The sequence below is a fragment of the Canis aureus genome, chromosome 7, assembly GCF_053574225.1.
Source record: "Canis aureus isolate CA01 chromosome 7, VMU_Caureus_v.1.0, whole genome shotgun sequence".
In the NCBI taxonomy this organism is placed as follows: domain Eukaryota; kingdom Metazoa; phylum Chordata; class Mammalia; order Carnivora; family Canidae; genus Canis; species Canis aureus.
Window position 1 is genome coordinate 48,480,801 of NC_135617.1, and position 22,122 is coordinate 48,502,922.

Consider the following 22,122-nt stretch of genomic DNA (forward strand, 5'->3'; position numbering starts at 1 on the left):
TCTTTTTATTTCCCTAGGTATATATAACTTTGAGTAAGAAAGTGTTTTATATTTAAGGCACTGGAAGTATTTCATTAGTTGATGTTTTAAAATATCTCTAATTGTGGAGCCAGAGAAGTTGAAAATTAGAATAGCACTGCTTTCTTAGAAATGGACTAAAATTATTTTTCCGAAGTCATTTCTTCATAATAGTTCTGTCTTGTGTTCTGGCTTTAATAATGAGAAGAACTATGTCCCCTGAGGAGAAAGAGACTATGCTTTGTGTTCAGTTAGCTCTGGAGTATTGTGGTATTTCAATAAATTTTTAATAATGAATCTCTGGTATACTTTTTTTTCCTGAATAGCTATTGTTTAGCCATCATAGACTAGGAGAACATTGTAAGGTGAGAAATCAGACTGAGGAAGAGGAAATCATAGGAGGAATGAACTCTCTATGTCACATGCTACCAGAGTACCTGGTTTATTAATGGGCCCAGTTTAGTTTTGCTTGAGCTAAGACTTAACCTTTCCACAAATATAATAAACAGTATGATGGAGTGGCTAAGAGGTTGTATTTTGGAACCACATAGCTTATGCAAGAATAAATTTCTGGCTCTAACACATATTACTTCAGTGCCTCTGGGTCCTGTAAGTTATTCAGCTTTTCTGTGGCTCAGATTCCTCAACTGTAGAATGCGGGTCATAAGTACATTATGTTGTTGTGCAGATTCATCTTTTTAATGTGCTGAAAACAGCACTTGGCATATAGTGAATGCTTTCTCTGTTTACTACTATTACTGATATACAACCTAGGCATGGTTCAGGGTTCTAGATGTATTGAAGATATGGAGGTGAATAACATAAGGTCTCTGACTTTAAGGATATTACAGTCTTGTGGAAGGGGACAAACAGATGGTTACAATGTAGTGTGATAGAGGGGTTCTAAGATAATATTAGAGAGTCATTTATCTCAAAATATGAAGTTCAGAGAAGGCTTCTTGGAGGAAGTGCAGTGCTGAGCTGAGTATTGAAGGATGTTGAAGAAATAGGGAAGAGCCTTCCAAGCAGGGGGAGCAGTATGTCCTAAAGGAACAGTTTGAGAAAACTCTGTTCCTTCTGGGGAAGTAGAGATAGTTCCCAGTGAAGCTGGTAGAGAGTTTAAGGCTCGGAATGGGTAAGGTCACAAAGGGCCCTGTTGGCCATGCTAAAAAATTTGGATCTTTATCTTTTGGTATTGGGAGCCCCCGAGGACAGTGAGTAAGGGAGGATTGGGATGAGAATTCCAGCTGAGAAAGATTAGTCTAGTGCTGGTTTACCAGTTGGATTGGAAAGGTATAGGGCTAGAGTTGAGAAGACTAATGCTTTGGTCCAGGTAGGAAATGATTAGGGCTTGAATTAAGATAGTAATAATGTAGGTGAAAAGAGGAATTAATTTGAGAGCCATAAAAATGAGAATAAATATAACTTGGTAACAAAAATATGTATGGTAAGGAAAATTATATATATATATATATATATATATATATATATATATATATTATATATATTCCACAATTTTAGAGATACATATATAGTTGGTTTCTAGCTTTATCAAATGGGTAGATTGTGGCATTTAACTAAAATGGGAATAAAGCAAGATGAAAGGAATAGGGTGTAATGTAGTGGAGCAGGAAGATATGTTGGATTTAGTATGTGTGGTACATGAGAGCTAAAGAGTGGTAGAGAAAACCACCATGATGAAACAAATGGAAGATATAACCAGAGAGGGAAATCAGGAGTGGTGTCACAGAAGCCAAGAGAAGTCTGAATTCCAAGAAAGGAGTGGTAAGGATATAAAATATTGCCAAGAAGTCAAGAAAGGTGAAGACTGAATTTGTGCTCTGAACTTTAAGCAGCAACAAAGAGGACATAAGTGCTTTGGAAGGAGGACATTTTGGATGTATGATGTTGAGCAGAAACCAGATTTCAGTGTATTAAAGAGTACCTGGGACTTTTGATTTCAAGGTAGCAAGTAGGTTACTTTCAGTCTCTGATTCTTTTTGTAAAATCACTCCAAAACAACAAGGAGAACAAGAAACTGAAAGATAAAGTCAATCTGTGATGAAAGTGAGAGGCATTTGTAATCTTGAACAACAGTACATGGAGATGAAAGCAAATGGAGAAAGGTAAATGATTTAACCAAGAAGAGAAAAAGTGTATGGAGAATCTCACCACTACCCCTTTCCCAGCATCCTAGACATAGAGAGGAATAGGAATCACCTTGTTTTGGTGCAGGCAGAAATTAGATGAGGATTGCAAGTAGGAATTGTTTGAAAGTCTCTATAAAGGGCATTTGACCAGGCACCTTCGTTACTATTTAGACAGGAAAACCATCTGAATCTTCCTCCTCACCCCTACAGGAGAAGAAAATTTAAATTTCTAGGGCACCTGGCTGACTACAGCATGCAACTCTTGATCTTGGGATTGTAAATTAGAGCCCCACGCTGGGTGGAAAGATTACTTAACGATAAAATCTTAAACAAAAAGTATAATTTCTGAAAAAGTTAAATCAGAGAGACTATGGATTTAGGAATAACAGGCATTGAAGAAGGTTGGAGTGCAGTGTGGAAGTAAATCTGATAAGACTTCTACACTTCAGCACCCTCACCCCACTACCATACTCCCAGCTCCAGAATGCCAGCATCCAGGCTTATACCTCTCAGACAGGTCAGTGGAAGACTCTACTCTGAAGAAATTGAACTATCCTGAGGAAGACAGATTTTAGTGGGTATCCTATAAAAAAGTAAACTTCTACCTATTTCTTGATAATGGGTCCCACCAGTTGACACACTTCATCCGTTATGCTTTGGCAAAGCCCAGTAGTTGGACAAACCTAAATCAAATTCCCAAAGGTTCCATTGAGCTTTTTAGTATCTCCGTCCTGAATGTGAATAGATGGCTAACCATCACAAGATATTGAAGAAAGCCTCCAACATAAAGGAGAGAAAACAAAAACTCCAAACTAACAAAGGGGGTAAAAAGATGAATTCAGAGGACATAGTGACAGTATAGGGAGATGAAGAAAATTCTTAATATCCTCAAAAGGGTAAGAGAAGATATAATATATTTAAATATAATTAAAGAAATTTAAAAAACATGACCCTTCATAAATATAAGCTAAGGCTATTTAAAGATTTTATTCAACTCATTAATTAATGGGGGAGCCTGCCAGGTAACAAGATCAATTCAAAGGAGAGTCTGAAGGAGATATATAATTAGTCAAGAATGTAGAAGCGAATTTGCTAATAGATGCAAAACAGATTAATATCTTGTGGGTGAATAATATGTGATATTGGAGTTGCCATTTTTGCTGGGTGGAAATCAGTTGGATCACTAGACAAAATTCATTTGCATTGTTATGGATAAGAATCATTTGTTTTATTACAGGTTACCTTTACTCTTACAGGGTTATAAATAGCATGGTCTAATGGTTCTCAAAGATGGTTCCTAGTCTAGCAGGATCAGAATCACCTGGAAGCTTGTTCTGATTAACTGAATAAAACATTCTAGAAGTTGGGCAGCCCTGGTGGCTCAGCGGTTTAGTGTTGCCTTCAGCCCAGGGCAGGATCCTGGAGACCTAGGATTGAGTCCCACGTCGGGCTCCCTGCATGGAGCCTGCTTCTCCCTCTGCCTGTGTTTCTGCCTCTCTCTCTCTCTCTGTCTCTCATGAATAAATAAATAAAATCTTTAAAAAAAATTCTGGAAGCCGAGTCCAGAAGTCTGTGTTTTAGCAAGCCCTCCAACTGCTACTGATAGATGAATTATGAAGTGGCACAGCCACTGATTTAGTTGTCTGTTTTTTTTTAAATTTTAATTTTTTTATTAAGTAGGCTCTATGCCCAATGTGGGCTCAAACTTATGACCCCAGGAATCAAGAGTCACATGCTCTATGAACTGAGCCAGTTAGGCACCCCTTAGTTTCTGTTTTATATTTAAAAAAAAATTTTTTTTTTTGGATGCAGTCAATAGAAACTCAGAGTTACCCATCTCTATTGAATTAGATAATCCTCAAAGGGAAGAGAAAAATGGTGAAAATTGTCAAAGAAATAAAACAACAAAAGGTCTCAAAACTGAAGAATGTGAGTCTTTAGATTAAAAAGACCTAGTAGGGGCACCTGGCTGGCTCTGTTGGAAAACCATGTGACTGTTGATCTTAGGGACATGTGTTGGAACCCTGTGTTGTGTATAGTTTATTAAGTAACCAACCCTGTGTTGGTTACTCAGATCTACTGAGTGCCTAACATGATGATTAAATAAAAGACATATGTTAAGACATATTAGTATATGATGCAGGACACTAGGGGTAATAAGATGATCCTATAAGCTGAGAGAGAGGGAGATGGAGGAGTGGAGGAGAGCATGGGTAAGGAGAAAGGAGGGAAGAGTAGAGAGAAGGTGAAAGAGAAGAAGACATCAACATGAGTTAAAATGGTTATATTTATTGTATGTAAACTATTCCTCAGTAGAAGTGATTTTAAAAAAAGACAAAGAATGAGAAAATAAAGGGCACCTGGGTGGCTCAGTTGATTGAGGATCTGACTCTTGATCTCAGCTTAGGTCTTGATCTCAGGATTGTGAGTTCAAGCCCCGCATTGTGCTCTGCACTAGGTGTGGAGCCTACTTTTAAAAAAGAAAGAAAAAAAAAAAAGAATGAGGAAATAGAGTTGAATTGGACTTTGGAAAAATATCAGAAGCTTTAACATAATGAAGAATTGCTCTTGAAATTCTGAGGGAAAATGACTTCCAATCCAGAATGTTTAGCCCAAGCTGTCAATAAAGTATGAGGATAAATGACATTGTCACACTTGCAGGGATTCACAAGATTTCTATCAGGTGAACCTTTTCTTACTTGACTGATAGAAGATGTTTTATTTCAAATGATGGAATATAACAGGAAAGAAAAAGACATGAGATCCAGGAAACAGGATTAACACAGGAAAAGAAGTGAAGAGAATCTGTAGGATGATACAAAAGAAGATGGTCCCAAACTCATATCTGTGCAGCAGAGCTAGGTGGCAGCTGGCAGAGATGGGAGGATGGGAAGGCTCATGAAGAGATTTCTACAGGAATAAAAAAGGAACAAATATGGCCATATGGAAAATTTACATTGAAAGGAGTTGTACAGAGCTCTCGGTAGGTGTCAAAGCATAGCCAGAGTGGCAGGTGAACTTGGTTTTCCTGGGATGAGTGTTGAGGATGGCAGCCCAGGTGGAGACCTGGCACAGCCTCTGAAGTCAGTGAAGCTCCAGAGGAGAAATGCTAAAATAAGGCACTGCTGGATCTCCTTCATCAGCACAGCCACTGCTTTCCTGAATGGCAGAGGAATTGGGTTCATCTGGGCCAAGCGAATCCCCAAGTTCCCTCTGGGCACCATCCTCCTAGCACAGATGGAGTGGGTCTGCTCTTATATTCTCATCAGATCTCAGTAGTCCCCCTGAGCCGCCTGGGATCTGGTTGGGCTGGATCCTTCCCTCCTCAGCTGGCCTATGTACGCCAGCTCCATGGAACTGGGGTCTTGGGGGTGAATCTTTCAAACAAATCAGAAACATAGATATTAAAATAAAGAAAATACAAAGAAATGAGGCAGTCATTAACTGGAAGTTTGAATAGCAAGGAAATTTAATCCTGATATGCACTTGATTAAACAGGGAATAATATTGACATAGAATTAATCATGAAATCACTGAATGTGGATTTGCTTAAATCCACATTCAGTGGATTTAAGCAAAATTTATGTAAGAAAGGTATAATCTTTGTCTACCACCATAGAAACTCAATAAATAATGTCTAAATTAATGAATCTAGAAATATACTATTTGCATATTATGTACAACCATAAAAGTAAACCAAGGAGTTGAAAGTGGTTGCATCCAGGAGGAGATGCACTATTTTTGTGTATAATCTGTTTATTGATTAGGATGCAAAGAGAAATCCAACTTACTCCTTCTTGCCAATCTCCACATAAATCACTCTCTGCTTCTAAGAGAAAATGCAAGACAGGTTTCACAACTTTTCTGCAAAAATGGAAAGTCCTGGGGTTTCTTTCAAGCATTAAAGATTTTAGCACAGTCTAGTAATAGCATAACCCCAGGCAGGTGTTGTGTATTATCACAACTCCATATTTGAAGTTAATATTCCTCTTTTCCCTGAGCCTGAGTCAGAGTCAGGGGAAGCGGCAAAGGTCATTGTTGGTTTCTTTGTCTTCTTTGTTTTCTCCCATATGGTCCAGTTGTTGCTTTAGGATTGGCCCAATGAGAAGAGGGGATTAAGGGACAAAAGACTAGCTTTCACAGCCCCATTTAGTTAAGATCTGGCTTGGTACCCTCTCCATGTGTTGTACTTTCCTTCACGTGGGAAGAATCTTTCCCTTGCTTGTGTATTCTGCATTGGCCCCCTGAGCTTCTGATGATTCACCCCCTCTATTTGGTCCCTTCTTCTATCTACAAAGTTCTTTTGGATAGAATCCCCTTGGATAGGAGTCTAAATTAGCCCAGCCCCTCTCTCTTGGGACCCACGTGAAGCTCCCCAAAAGCTTGTGCTTTTGCCTATCAGGATGGTTAGCTTAATCCTGGGGAGCTTTTTATTCCAGACACAGTCTTCACCTTTAAATTTTCTTGGTGAGAGTTATATTCTAGTCATGTTCTCTAACACCAGGGAGACATGCTTAACCCCTCAGGAGGTCTCCTTGTACTCTATTTCTTGTTATAAGATACAGGGTAAGAACACTGACTCTTCTTCTAAGAGGCAATGTTCAAAGCATCAGTAGATTTCTCCAAAGCAATCTCTCTTGGTTTCTGGCTTTGTCTGTCTCTCTGAGTGGATGATGGACTCTTGTTACTCTAATTGGTTTTCATAGATGCTCTAGCACAATACTTTTCACACATTTGTGGAGAACATTTTTTTTTAATTTTTGATGCATTGAAGATCTACATATGGTCATTTAATGCATGACTGATCTCTTCAGCTCATATCACGGGTGACTTGCCATATGAGTTCAGTAGTGCCTGAAATGGTCTGTTCAATAAGGCAAGTCTGCTGACTATTTGCTTTTCCAGAGCAATGTCAAATTATTCAGAAAGTTGCTAAATACTCTTGATTTCCATATTTACCTTGCAGCAGACTAGTAAAACAGTTCTCAGACTGGCATAATTCTATGGGCATATTTTTAGTTGTGCTGTTTCAGCATTTTCCTTTAGGATCTCTTTAGGATTGAGAGATGGTGAGAATTTATGTATCATTCCTGGGGCATCAAGCTAAAATAGACCAAAAAAAGTTCTAGTTTAATATCCTATTATAGTTATATCTTAATTCCACTAAATATATTTATTACATGTCTGCTCTATGACACAGATTCTAAAAAAATAGAGCATGTATTCCGAAAAGGGGAGAAACATAATAAATGAATAGCTAAATATATACTATGTTAGGAAATGATAAGTGGTATGAAAAAAATGCTTGAGGTAAGAGGGAAAGAAAGGTGGGGGTAGAAGGGTGGGCTGCAGTTTTATATTGCATACTCAGAGAATGTGTTTTGATAAAGTAACATTTCATCAGAGATCTATATCAGTGACAGCACCATGCATCTGCATAAAAGGCTTTTAGGTCAAATACTTTTTAGCATTATTAGCTTCTTAGCTTATGAGAGCCTGTCTTTGATAAAAAATAGAAGCAAATTTAAAAATGAAGGGGGCAAAATGAATGGGAGATGAGGACATGGAGAGAGATTGTAGATTACCTAAGAAGGGAATGAGGAAATTAGGCAGTAAGCTAGGGAGGATGTAGGATTCAGAAAGGTCTTTTTTTATTTTTAAGAGGTGGGGTGAGGGGCAGAGGGAGAGGGAGAGAGAAAATCCTAAGCAGGCTGCATGCCCAGCACGGAGCTCAACGTGGGATTTGATTTCATGACCCTGTGATTGTGACTTGAGCTGAAATCAAGAGTAGGATGGCCAACTGACTAAGCCACCCAGGTGCACCCAGAAATGTCTTTCTTAAGATGGGAGAATTTTATAAAAAAAAAAAAGATGGGAGAATTTTGAGATGCTTTGGTGAGAAGAAAGGGAGGCTTTCCTTGGGCCTGCACAGAATAAAGCTAGGGGTAAGAGCAGAAATAGGTACATTTTAGAATTGATGGAGTTTGTTAAATAGGAATAGTGCTGCAGGGCCAATTGATGTTAGATGTTTTTACATTTGTTGGGGGAAATAAACTGACTGGTTGAGTGATGTTTTCTTTTTTTTTTTTTTTTTTTTTTAAATTTTTATTTATTTATCATAGTCACAGAGAGAGAGAGAGGCAGAGACACAGGCAGAGGGAGAAGCAGGCTCCATGCACTGGGAGCCCGATGTGGGATTCGATCCCGGGTCTCCAGAATCGCGCCCTGGGCCAAAGGCGGGCGCCAAACCGCTGCGCCACCCAGGGATCCCTGAGTGATGTTTTCAAAGCAGGTTTTAGCAATATAGGATCAGGAGTTAAGGTGAATATTTTGGCTGATTCAATATGGAGGGTAGAATTGATAGCTCTCGAGAGGGTGGCTGATATATTGATGACAAGAGAATGCTTGAAATAACACATTGTGAGACCAGTGGAGGGAGAACAGGAAACCACAAGGGCAGGATTGCATCTGATGACAAATAAAGAGGGTTGGAGGTCTGGTTAACTTGAAAAGGGGTGAGAGAATTAGCCAGAAATCTGAGATCATCTTGTTGGGTTAGAATGAGAAGTTTTGGAGTTGGTTCAGTTCCAGGTGGTGTTGGGGCCATGGTCCAGAAGAGGAGAGAAGGTGAAGATTATTTGAGTTCAGAAGGCTAGGAACTTTTGTGTTGAAGTGTTAGATGGCTCATCCAAATGATGTGGAAATCTTCCCAGTTGATGATGACACTCAGTGCGGAGAAGAAGCAGGGAGTCAGATGCCAAAGTCCTCAGTTAATGAGGTAGTGGTGTCGCCAAGGGTCAGACAATTCAGAAAGGAGACAAAAGTGGCCTTGAATGATGGCAGAGATGTAACAGAGGCAGGCTTTTGATGGGAGACATGTGGGAGAAGGAGCAGCCTCTGGTAGAGGAATGCAGGGGTTTGGAGAGTGGGCACTTAATAAATGATTAAGGTAAGACAAGCAGTGGAGTTGCTACTTTCTGTGAGAAGGTAGAGCTTATTGACTGTGAAATGGAGGTTCCAAAGGGCACCTAGAAAAAGTTGGCAGGGAGGGTAGTGGTGGAGGAGATATAGACAGCAGGGTGATAGTCTTTGAGAGGAGAGTTGCCCGTGGGGCTTGAATTTGGGGCAGTAGCCGAGGATGGCAGGGGTGGGTGAGTTCGCCTGTGCAGAGATCTCAGCAGCTTTAGGGACAGACTTCAGAGGAATCAGAGGCAGCCTTCTGCCATCCACACCAGAAGTCTGTAGCCTTAGGTGCAGACCAGAAGGCTAGGTGGTGTTTCCCTTAGACTCTAGTCTGTTCGTAGAGTGTGCGCTCCTTAAAGGCTTTTGGAATGACAGACCTAAATATATTATTGATTCTAAAATAAAAAGTTTGGAACTTGAACTTAAACAATGTTTATTATTATTATTTTTTAAAGATTTTATTTATTTATTTGAGAGAGATTGAGAGCAGAGCAAGAGAGAACACGAGCAGGGGGAGGGAGAGGGCCAGAGAGAGAGAGAAGCAGGCTCCCTATGGAGCAGGGAGCCCAATGTGATGCGGGGCTCAATCCTAGGACCCTGGGATCGTGGCCTGAGCTGAAGGCAGAAGCTTAGTTGACTGAGCCACCCAGGCACCCAGGTGCCCCAAACTTAAACAAACTTTAAGTAAATGCCTATAAAATGTATTTAAACTGGGTGGTTGTAATTCAACTTTTATATAATTATACATAAGTGAAATTTAAAATCAATTCAGAAAGTTGTTTTAAAAAATTTATTGACATAATAAAGCTCTTTCAAACATTCAATGAAAAAATGTATCTGATTGTAAGCCTGATGTGATACGGGCAGAACATCTAAAACAGGCCTAGGACCTTTTGAATATCTCAAAACATCTTCTGGCTTGAGTTCCAAATATGAGCTCAGCAAGGAGTTATGCAGAAGATGTTAGTGAAGATAACCAGACCGTTCATACGACCTTCTTCAGGTGGTTGGGAGGGGACTGTTCTGTGGAATCATCTCTCTCAAGGGTGTCAGCTTTGGAATCTGCCTTTTGTGATTTGGAGGCTTAATTTCATTATTTCTTCAAAATCTTTTAAACATCATATGATTTGTAGTGGGGGTTGAGAAGCATTTGAAAGGACAAGTATTCTTGGGATGCCTGGCTGGCTCTGTGGTTGAGCGTCTGTCTGCCTTTGGCCCAGGGCATGATCCTGGAGACCCAGGATCGAGTCCCACATGGGCTCCCTACATGGAGTCTACTTTTCCCTTTGCCTGTGTCTCTGCCTCTCTCTCTCTCTGTCTCTTATGAATAAATAATAAAATCTTTGAAAAAAAAGAAAAAGAAAGGACAGGTATTCTTCAGACTTATGTACGAGGATACAGTCTGAGAGTTTTAAGACCTCGATTTACACTACAGCAATTACTTCATCTCTTTGAGCTATAGCTTTTTTTTGATGTAGAATGAGAATAATAGCAATATATACCTCATAGGATTCTTGCAGATTCAACAAGATAATATATTTTTTAAGAGACTTTATTTATTTATTCATAGAGAGACACACACACACAGAGGCAGAGACATAGGCAGAGAGAGAAGCAGGCACTGTGCAGAAAGCCTGACGTGGGACTTGATCCAGGGTCTCCAGGATCACGCCCTGGGCTGCAGTTGGCGCTAAACCGCTGCGCCACCGGGGCTGCCCCAACAAAATAATATTTTGACAGGGTTTTGGGAACTATAAATGCCCCATATGGGTGGTTATGATGGACAGAGATTTTGGGTGGCATGATGGTGATAAAGAATGATGAAAAGAAAGTAAGATAGTTGATACCTGACACTCTCATTGGCTGCATGCCTGGCCTGGTCATTTGGTCGGTCTATCTATCTATCATCTATCTATCTATCTATCTATCTATCTATCTATCTATCTATCTATCTCCTATAACCCACCATTCCAAACAAAAGCTAGGATTGGCTAGGATTTCATCTCTGTCCAATCATATGAACTCTCCAGCCACCTGAATGCTCAATACTCAAGGTAACCATTATTCTGAACATTTATATCATTATCTTGTTTACCTTTTCACAGAGTTTATTGCATCTCTTTGTATTCTTAAAAAGTTCACATTTTAAATTTTTAGTTGTTTTTAACTTAATAAGAAAGACTATCATACCTTATGTAATTATTTGGAACATACTTTCACTTAATATTGCATTGCTAATATTCAAACTGTAGTGTATTCATCCAACTTGTGTGAATGTACCAGTTTGTTCATTTATTCAGGCACTTGTAGATGGGCATTTGTTTCCAGGCTTTATTCATTTCAGTGCTACTCCAAGTTTTCTTGCATATGCCATTTACACTGCATGTGTAAGTTCTTCTTGGCTACATGCTTAGCAGAATTACTACATCATAGGGTATACATGAGAGTTAAACTAGAAAATGCCAAATGGTTTTTCAAAGACTTACACCACTTATGCTTCCATCTGCATGGATAAACAAGCATGTGGAGCCATGTTCTTTTCTGCCCATAGTGATATTAGAGTTTAAACATTTTTGTTAATTGAATTCATGTAATATGTTATCTCATTGTGGGTTTTGATTTGTTTTATTCTGATGACTAATGACACCAACATATATATATATATGTTCCCCTCTCTCTCTCTCTCTCTCTCTCTCTATATATATATATATATATATATATATATATATATTTTTTTTTTTTTTAAATCTCAAGTGTAAACATTTTTATTTCCATTCGCAAAAAAAGTTGATTGGGGAACACTGTTTGATGGCTCTCCTGGTAGCTTCTGCTTCATTACCAAATTAGCATCACACCTTCATGGCATCACTTTCCTAAGTTGTATAGTTGTTTTATGCATGTGACTCATAGTCTTTTACTGCTTCTAAGGGATTTAAAATATTATGTATCCCATTTTTACAATACTGTGTTTGCCATCATTATTATATAAGATTTTAAAAAATTATTTCAAATAATACCTTCTCATAAAATAAAAATTATTTCACCTACTTAAAACTTGCATTCCATTTAACAACAGAATATGTAACTGCTTAAAAGAGCCAAGTGACATAAGTGAATGCAAAAAAAATTTTGTTTAAAGTTCAAAGTCGATATTTTAAAACATAGCAATAGAGGAAATGTCCTATATCATCACATTAAACAATATTTATATACTACTATATGAATGATACTATACAAAATCTCAAATATATCATCTCCTTGTTTGGAAAATACATTCACAATTATTTTACTATTACTTGAACCTGCATCATAACTTATTTATCTTGTCTTCTCCTACCTATTTTTTATTTTTTTTACCTTTTTTTGGTGTATTTTTTTATTGGACTTCCATTTGCCCAACATATTTGCCAACAATATAACATATTACATTTGCCACAGTGCTCATCCTGTCAAGTGCCCCCCTCAGTGCCTGTCACCCAGTTATCCCATCCACCCGCCACCTCCCCTTCCACTTCCACTTGTTCATTTCCCAGAGTTAGGAGTCTCTCATGTTTTGTCACCCTCTCTGATTTTTCCCACTCATTTTCTCTCCTTTTCCCTATAACCCCTTTCACTATTTTTTATATTCCCTGTATGAGTGAAACCATATAATGATTGTCCTTCTCCAATTGACTTCCTTCACTCAGCATAATACCCTCCAGTTCCATACACGTGGAACCAAATGGTGAGTATTCTTTCTTTCTTTCTTTCTTTCTTTCTTTCTTTCTTTCTTTCTTTCTTTCTTTCTTTCTTTTCTTTTCTTTTCTTTTCTTTTCTTTTCTTTTTTCTTTTCTTTCTTTCTTTCTTTCTTTCTTTCTTTCTTTCTTTCTTTCTTTCTTCTTTCTTTCTTTCTTTCTTTCTTTCTTTCTTTCTTTCTTTCTTTCTTTCTTTCTTTCTTTCTTTCTTTCTTTTACAACCAACACATCCTTTATTTACTTGATTGAAAGTAATGGTACATACGAGGCTTAATAGAGTTGCCCTCCACTTTATTCTGACTCCAGAGTTGTATTCCGATGCCTGAGACTGCTCAACTGCTGCTCTTGTCAGTGGTTGGTTTTCTTTCAGGATCAAGGTGGGTACTTTCGTACAAAATCTTATTTTTAATTCCATCTCTGGCAATTCTTTCCTGGATTCTTAGCTTTGCATAATTATACCTACAGTGGAACCAGCATCTTAAAGTCACCAAGATAAATCCTCCTACTCCAATGTCACATGATCTTCTAATCCTACTAGTTAGCAAAAAATGTCCAAGGCCAGCCACAAGCAATCCTAACGAACCATACAATACCGAATCCCGTACACAGGGAATGTTTTCAACATCTCAAATTCCTAGGAGCTTAAAGGGCTTCCCCTTGGTGGGCTTGCCGGGCTTTGGTGTGGCGGCCATGGCTTCCGGTGGGCGCCTGCGGCCTGGTTTTCTTTTTCAATATTCCCCTGGCTATTCGAGGTCTTTTCTGATTCCATACAAATCTTAAGATTATTTGTTCTAACTCTCTGAAGAAAGTCCATGGTATTTTGATAGGGATTGCATTAAATGTGTAAATTGCCCTGAGTAGCATAGACATTTTCACAATATTAATTCTTCCAATCCATGAGCATGGAATATATTTCCATCTCTTTGTGTCTTCCTCAATTTCTTTCAGAAGTGTTCTGTAGTTTTTAGGGTAGATAGAGATCCTTTACCTCCTTGGTTAGGTTTCTTCCTAGTTATCTTCTGCTTTTGGGTGCAATTGTAAATGGGATTGACTCCTTAATTTCTTTTTCTTTCAGTCTCATTGTTAGTGTATAGAAATGCCACTGATTTCTGGGCATTGATTTTGTATCCTGCCACACTGCCGAATTGCTGTATAAGTTCTAGCATTTTAGGGGAGAGTCTTTTGGGCTTTCTATGTATAGTATCATGTCATCTGCGAAGAGGGAGAGTTTGACTTCTTCTTGCCAATTTGGATGCCTTTTATTTCTTTTTGTTGTCTGATTGGTGTGGGTAGGACTTCTACTATTATGTTGAATAGCACTGTTGAGAGTGGACATCCATGTCATGTTCCTGATCATAGGGGAAAGGCTCTCAGTTTTTCCCCATTGAGAATGATACTTGCTGTGGGCTTTTCATAGATGGCTTTTAAGATGCTGAGGAATGTTCCCTCTTTCTCTACACTATGAAGAGTTTTGATCAGGAATGGATGCTGTATTTTGTCAAATGCTTTCTCTGCATCTATTGAGATGCATATATCATATGGTTCTTGTTTTTTCTCTTGTTGATGTGATCTATTACACTGATTGTTTTATGAGTGTTGAACCAACCTTGCATCCCAGGGATAAATCCCACTTGGTCATGGTGAATAATCTTCTTAATGTACCTTTGGATCCTATTGGCTAGTATCTTGCTGAGAATTTTGTATCTGTGTTCATCAGGGATATTGGTCTATAATTCTCCTTTTTGGTGGGGTCTTTGGTTTTGGAATTAAGCTGATAGTGGCCTCATAAAATGACTTTGGAAGTATTTCACCCCTTTCTATCCTTTGGAACAGCTTTAGTAGAATAGGTATTGTTTCTTCTTTAAATGTTTGATAGAATTCCCCCTGGGAATCCATCTGACCCTGGACTTTTGTGTCTTGGGCGGTTTTTGATGACTGCTTCAATTTCCTCCCTGGTTATTGGCCTGTTCAGGTTTTCTATTTCTTCCTGTTCCAGTTTTGGTAGTTAGTGGTTTTCCAGAAATGCATACATTTCTTCTAAATTGCCTAATTTATTGGTGTATATCTGCTCATAATATGTTCTTAAAATCATTTGTATAACAAAAAAAAAATCGTTTGTATTTTCTTGGTATCTCCTCTTTCATTCATGATTTTATTAATTTGAGTCTTTTTTCTTTTTAATAAACCTGGCTATAGGTTTATCTATTTTATTAATTCTTTCAGGGACACCTGGGTGGCTCAGCGGCTTAGCGCTTCCCTTTGGTCCAGGCCATGATCCTGGGGTCCCAGGATCAAGTCCCACATTGGGCTCTCTGCATGGAGCCTGCTTCTCCCTCTGCCTGTGTCTCTGCTTTTCCCTCTGTATCTCTCATGAATAAATAAATAAAATGTTAAAAAAAATAATTCTTTCAAAGAACTAACTCCTGGTTTTGTTGATCAGTTCCACAGTCCTTCTGGTTTCTATTTCATTGATTTTTGCTTGAATATTTATTATCTATCTTCTTCTGCTCGGTGTAAGTTTTACTTGCTGTTCTTTCTCCAGTTCCCTTAGGTGCAAGGTTATGTTGTGTATTTGAGTTTTTTCCAATTTTCTGAGGAAGGCTTGTATTGCACTGTATTTCCCTCTTAGTACCGCTTTTGCTGTATCCCAAAAATTTTGAATGGTTGTATCTTAATTTTCATTAGTTTCCATGAACCTTTTTAATTCTTCTCTAATTTCCTGGTAGACCCATTCATCTTTTAGTAGGATGCTCTTTAACCTCCACATGTTTAAGTTTCTTCCAAATTTCTTCTGTGATTGAGTTCTAGTTTCAAAGCATTGTGTTCTGAAAATATGCAGGGGACAATCCCAATCTTTTGGTATTGGTTGAGACCTGATTTGTGACCCAGTATGTGGTCTATTCTGGAGAAAGGCCCATGTGCACTTGAGAAGAATGTGCATTCAGTTGTGTTCGGATGGAAAGTTCTGTGTATATCTGTGTAATCCATCTGGTCCAGTGTATCATTTAAAGCTCTTGTTTCTTTGGTGATGTTGTGCTTAGAATATCTGCCATTTGCAGAAAGTGCCATGCTGAAGTCTCTTACTATTAGTGTATTATTATCTAAGTCTTTACTTTGATTATTAATTGATTGATATACTTGGCAGCTCCCACATTCAGGGCATAAATATTCATGATTGTTAGGTCTTCTTGTTGGATAGACTAGTTTAAGTATGATATAGTGTCCCTCTTCATCTTTTACTACAGTGTTTGAGATAAACTTTAATTTTTCTGATATGAGGCTTGCTACCCCAGCTTTCTTTTGAGGACCATTTGCATGGTAAATGGTTCTCCACCCTTTCATTTTCAGGCTGGAGGTATCCTTAAGTCTAAAATGAGTTTCTTGTAGACAGCAAATAGATGGGTCTTGCTTTTTTATCCTATCTGAAACCCTGCATCTTTTGATGGGATCATTTAACCCATTCACATTCAGAGTAACTATTGAAAGATATGAATTTAGTCTCATTGTAATACCTATTCAGTCCCTGTTTTTGTGGATTGTTTCTTTGGGCTTCCTCTTTTACAGAGTCTCCCTTAATATTTCTTGCAGAGGTGGTTTGGTGGTCACATATTCTTTCAGTTTCTGCCTATCTTGGAAGCTCTTTATCTCTCCTTCTATTCTGAATGAGAGCCTTGCTGGATAAAGTATTTTTGGCTGCATGTTTTTTTTAGTACCCTGAATATATCATGCCAGCCCTTTCTGGCCTGCTATGTCTCTGTCACGAGATCTGCTGTTAATCTAATATTTCTCCCCATATAAGTTAAGAATCTCTTGTCTTTTGCTGCTTTAAGGATTTTCTCGTTATCTTTGGAATTTGCAAGTTTCACTATTAAATGTCGATGTGTTGAACGGTTTTTATTGATTTTGCAGGGGGCACCTCTCTATCTCCTGGATCTGAATGCCTGTTTCCCTCCCCAAATTAGGGAAGTTCTCAGCTATGATTTGTTCAAGTGTGCTTTCTGGCCCTCTGTCCCTCTCGGCGTTTTCTGGAACCCCAATTAAATGTAGATTTTTCCTTCTGAGCTATCATTTATTTCCCTTAACCTTTCCTCATGGTCTTTTAATTGTGTTTCTTTTTTTTTTCCTCAGCTTCCTTTCTTGCCATCAACTTGCCTTCTATGTTGCTCAGTCTTTCTTCCACCTCATTAACTCTCATCGTTAGGACAACCAGTTTGATTGATTGATTGGATTGATCATCTCATTTAATTGATTTTTAATTTTGGCCTGATTAGATCTAGATTTTGCAGTAACGAAATCTCTAGACTCCTGTATGTTTTTTTCTAGAGCCACCAGTAGCTTTATAATTTTGCTTCTGAATTGGCTTTCTGATATCAAATTGTAATCCATATTCTGTAACTCTGAGGCAGAGAGTACTGTTTCTACTTCTTTCTTTTTTGGTGAATTCTCATTCTAGTCATTTTGCTCAGTGCGGAGTGGCTGTATGAGTGGGCTAAATCAAGAATATCAACCACAACCTAAGTAAATTTTACCCTAGGTGATTCTGACGGGGTCAGAGACTAGAAAATGAAAACAAAGATCAGAGTGAAATAAAACAAAAGGACCACTAAAGTGAAAAACAAATTTTAAAACAAAGTAGTAAAAAAGAAAAGCCCAAGAATCCCAAAGAAGAAGAAGAAAAAAAAAGAGAACAAAAGAAGAGAAAAAAGCAAAAGTAAAGAGGAAAAAAAAGAAAAAAAGTAGAAAAAAGGGGGGGACTGGGAAATGGTGGTGGTGAACAAGTTATAGTGGAGGCAGAATGTAGTAGTCTAACTGAGGGGTCCTAGAGGGTGATCCTCTTGCTTCTGAGTGTATTAAGTTCTGTATGTTAGAAGATGCTGAGTCCCAAATTTATATAAACCAGCAATACTTGAAGAAAGCCCCAACATTGGCCACCATAACATAAACGAGATAAAAGGGGGGCAGAATGGGGATGAAGGGAGAATATAATCTCACAGAATGAACCAGCATGATATACCACTTGGTTCTGGGTGCATGCTGGTCATGTTTTAGAAGGTATCAACTTCCACCATTGTCGAACAAAATGAGGCAGAGAAAATAAAAAACACAAAATAAAAAAACATATCTTGTATATCTGCCAAAATTAAGTTGAGTATGTTGAAGGGAATCTAGAAGTGGAAAATACATCTAAGACATGTAATTGTAGAAATATGAAAGTCAAAAAGGAAGAGACTTAAAAATGAAGAGGTGGTAAAATATTGTAGTTAAAGTGGGAAAAGGGAAAAAATACTGGAAATTTTGAGTCTGATATAAAAACGAGTTGTACTGGAAAAAGGGGGAAAAAAAAGTTGGGGGTATCCTCTGGTTCTATGTTCTGTAAATCCCTTGACTTCCCCTGGAGCTTTCCCGCACTGCTTGGTCAAGAACTTGCTCTTCCCCTGTCCTTGCAGCTGGTCTTCTGGGGGAGGAGCTGCTGTGCTGACTCAGGTGTATACACCTGGGGGAGCTGCTCCTCCCCCCTGCCGGGTGCGGGGCTCAGTGGGAGCTGTTTACCCCATGAGGCCCGTGTCCCCTGGCGCCCCGCCTCTCCGAGGCACAGGGTGACACCAGGAGGAGCAACCCCACTGGTGGAGGCCAGCTCCCCAGCCCTGGAGTCAGCTCCCGCAGTAACCACCGCAGCTCCCAGTCCGCAGGGGCCTGGATGCTCCGGGGCGGGGACGCCAATCTGCACAGCTCGGGGGCGCCCGTGGCAGGAGCCTCCCCGCTGTCCTGGGCCCTCCCCACTTCAGCCTGCCCCGGGGGGAGCGCAGGATCCCGCTGTGTCCCTAGCACCCTGGGTCCGGGGCCTGCGCCGCTGCATTGCTCCCGGGGCCGAGGCTCCCGAAGGCAGCAGGGCGCAGCCCCCTCCGCCCGGAGCCCCCCCGACCCCCGGCTTCTCCCCGAGGCCCCGCCGGGCGCTCCAGCCCTTTACCGCGCTCGGCCACGGGGTGTGGGGCACTGTCCCCGGGGCACCTCCTGTTAGTGACCCCGGGAGGCTGGGGGCCCCACCGCCCTCCTGCGGTCCTGCCCGGGTTCCCCGCTGAGCCTTTCCCTCCGGGAAGAGTCCGGTGCGGATTGTTACAGTTCCCGCTTCCCGGGTGGGTTCTCCTGTCTCGGGGGCTCCCGCCAGGGCCTTAGCCGGCTCCTCGCGGGGGCTCCTCCCGCCCTGGATTTTTATTAGATTTGTTTCCACCTTCCTACCTTGTTAGAAGCAAAAACCCTTATCTCTGTAGTTTTCTGGCTGTTCTCTCCTAAATCTCAGGTCGAACCATAGGTGTGCAGGATGGTTTGGAAGTTACCTAGTGAGGTGGTGCGGCGGGTGAGCGGAGGCCCCTGCTCCTCCGCCTGCTTGCCCCCCCACCGCCAATATCTTTTCATGTGTTTATTAGCCTTATGTATTTCCTCTTCTGCAAAATGTCCATTTCATTTGCCTCTCTCCTTGGTTATTTGGTTGTTAGTGCTTATTGATTTGTGGGAATTCTTTTTATACTTATGTTCTCTGGGTTTTAATTTAAATTATTATAGTTTTCATTGCTTTGTTATTTTTGATAATCTCATCTAACTCCAATTTTATACATACACATTTCTTTTATATCTAGGATCTGATAATATACTTGAGGTTTTTGTCTTTGGGTTTGTGTCTGTGTGTTGTTTTTGTAGTCCCACCTAGTGGGGCCTTGTCTCACTATGTTTTGCAATTTCTTAAAAAAATGTAGGTATAATTGACATACAACAGGGGATCCCTGGGTGGCTCAGTGGTTTGGTGCCTGCCTTTGGCTTAGGGCATGATCCTGGGGTCCCAGGATGCTGTCCCGCCTTGGGCTCTGGGTGTGGAGCCTGCTTCTCCCTCTGCCTGTGTCTCTGTCTCTGTCTCTCTCTCTCTGTCTATCATGAATGAATGGATAAAATCTTTAAACAAATGACCTTTAAAAAAATAATTGACATACAACATAATGTTAGTTTTAGTTGTACAACATAACGAGTCAATGTTTGTATATATTGCAACATGATCACCAGAGTAAGTCTAATTATCCACCACCTACCTATACATAGTTACATAATTTTTTGTGTGTGTGATGAGAACTTTTAAGGATTTTTCTTAGCAACCTTCAAATATACGATACAGTATTATTAACTATATAGTTGCCAAGTTGTATATAACATCACCATTGGCTTAACTTATAACTGGAAGTTTGTACCTTTTGACTGTTCACCTATTTTCACACGATCCCTCTCCCATTCTTGTTTTGAAACTTTTTATCATGAAGTTTCCTTAGCTGGAATTTTGTGGAAGTTTTTGAGGCATGGATTGAAGGTACATTTCTCCATAGAGGATCTTCTTTTATTTTTGCTGGCTTTATTAACTGTGGGAAATCTAAAAATAAATTCCCAGTCTCAGAGCTTTTCATATTGCATAGGTAGTGTAATTGGCCACAAAACACACATGAGAATCAGTTTATTGTGATGAAAATGTTTTTCCTACTAGGTCCAGCCTCAAGCCTCAGACAGGCAAGTGTTTTTGTTCTCTAGAGTATTTTTTGTTTTTCTGATTCATTCTTTCCCTGGCTTTATTTGTGAATGTTCCAATCAGACTTCTTCATCTTTATCTTCTGTCCTACCCAGCTGCTTGGCCATCAAAGTGCACTGTTAGTTAGCCATCAGCCTATCATTTCTGTATTGTGTTTTTGCTTCTTCAGCTATCTGGCTTCCGAGAATTTCCTTAACTTTCTTGCCACCTCACTAATGCATTAAAAATGTGTGTTGTTATTTCATCGAGTGTTTTTATGTGTTGTATAGGAGGAAGGCATATTAGGATGTCAAGTTTACAATATATCTCAGAAGCCCTTGTCTTATTTTTGTCACTAAAGAGGTCCCCCCCCAAGTGGGTTCTCTCAGGTCAGAGCCATATGTACCTCAAAGTTCTAGCTTCCATCCATAGAGCCATTGAAAGTTAAAAAGTCTGATCAATATATTCTCCCCTGGTCCAGCTAGGGGGTCAAGACATGACTTTTAACATTTCTGGTATAATTTCGTTTCTAAATAGGGCTGTGCAGTACACAGAGCCAACTGCTTTTCATTTCTTAAAGCCAATGACACAGCACCTTCATTTCCCGCAGACAGTAGAATTCATGCTCACTTAGGGTATTGAGAAATACTCTAGTGACTCACTTATTTTCAAGTGTCAAATTTCAGTACATAATAAGCCAAGTCAACTTTTTTTTTTTTTTTAGATTTATTTATTAATTCACAAGATACACACAGAGGGAGGCAGAGACATAGGCAGAGGAAGAAACAGGCTCCCTGTGGGGAGCCCTATGCTGGACTTGACCCTGGAACCCCAGGATCACGCCCTAGCCAAAGCAGACACTCAACCACTGAGCCACCCAGGCTTCCTAAGCCAAATCAACTCTTTAACTGTATAATATTTTGTTATAATTGAACATAAAATATCAAATAGAGAAAATATTGGTGTAATTTTTTATGACAAAAGAATCCAGATAAATTATGAAATAGAAATTGTGGTTGTCAGGTTATTTTATTTATTACTTTTGTTTATTGTTTTGGTAATAACTTTCTAAGAAAATGTTATAATCCAAAAATACACTTTTTTAGAGGGAAGGATAAGTTACAGGAGTAGAAGAGGTTAGTTTTTGTTTTCTTTCTTATACATGATACTCAGTACATGCTATCTCTAATCTATTAGATTTTAAACTTAGTTCAGGTTAAATTTATTATATAAACAGGTTCTGTATAAGTTTGAAGGCCAAATTTTAAAGATACTGGAATTTGGGCATTAAAAAGACTTCAGAGATGATGAACTCACAGACAATTTAGAATCAAGTTATCCAGGTTTGGTTATCACTTTGAGGAAGCAAGGCCCAGTACAATGACCCAAGATGCCCCACATCATATGTCCTGAAACCTTCAGAGTCACATCTGGAAAGAGGACCTCCTAGTTGAATATTTCTTCTATTTTTCCCTCTTTATATGCCATGTTTAGCTAAGCTTTTGAGTTTATTTCTATAAATTAAAAAATATATGTTTTATAAGATGAACCGACTCCCTCCCCATGTTTAAAATTAATTTAGGAAACGTAGACATTTTACATTTAAAAAACCCAGTCTTTGGAATTTATGGGAGTATTAAGCAGGCATCACAGATTTCTTTAGTTTATTTCTAGAGTACGTGTAATTGCCATGACTCCAGGCAAACTTGTCTGT

General features: G+C 39.3%; 1 protein-coding gene and 1 pseudogene across 18 annotated transcripts in view; one reads left to right on the forward strand and one right to left on the reverse strand.

Moving 5' to 3' along the window:
* Nucleotides 1-22,122, forward strand: part of DST (dystonin) — a 480,488-nt gene that overhangs the window by 70,337 nt on the left and 388,029 nt on the right. The window lies entirely within an intron of this gene.
* Nucleotides 13,081-13,561, reverse strand: LOC144316847 (cytochrome c oxidase assembly protein COX20, mitochondrial pseudogene; annotated as a pseudogene).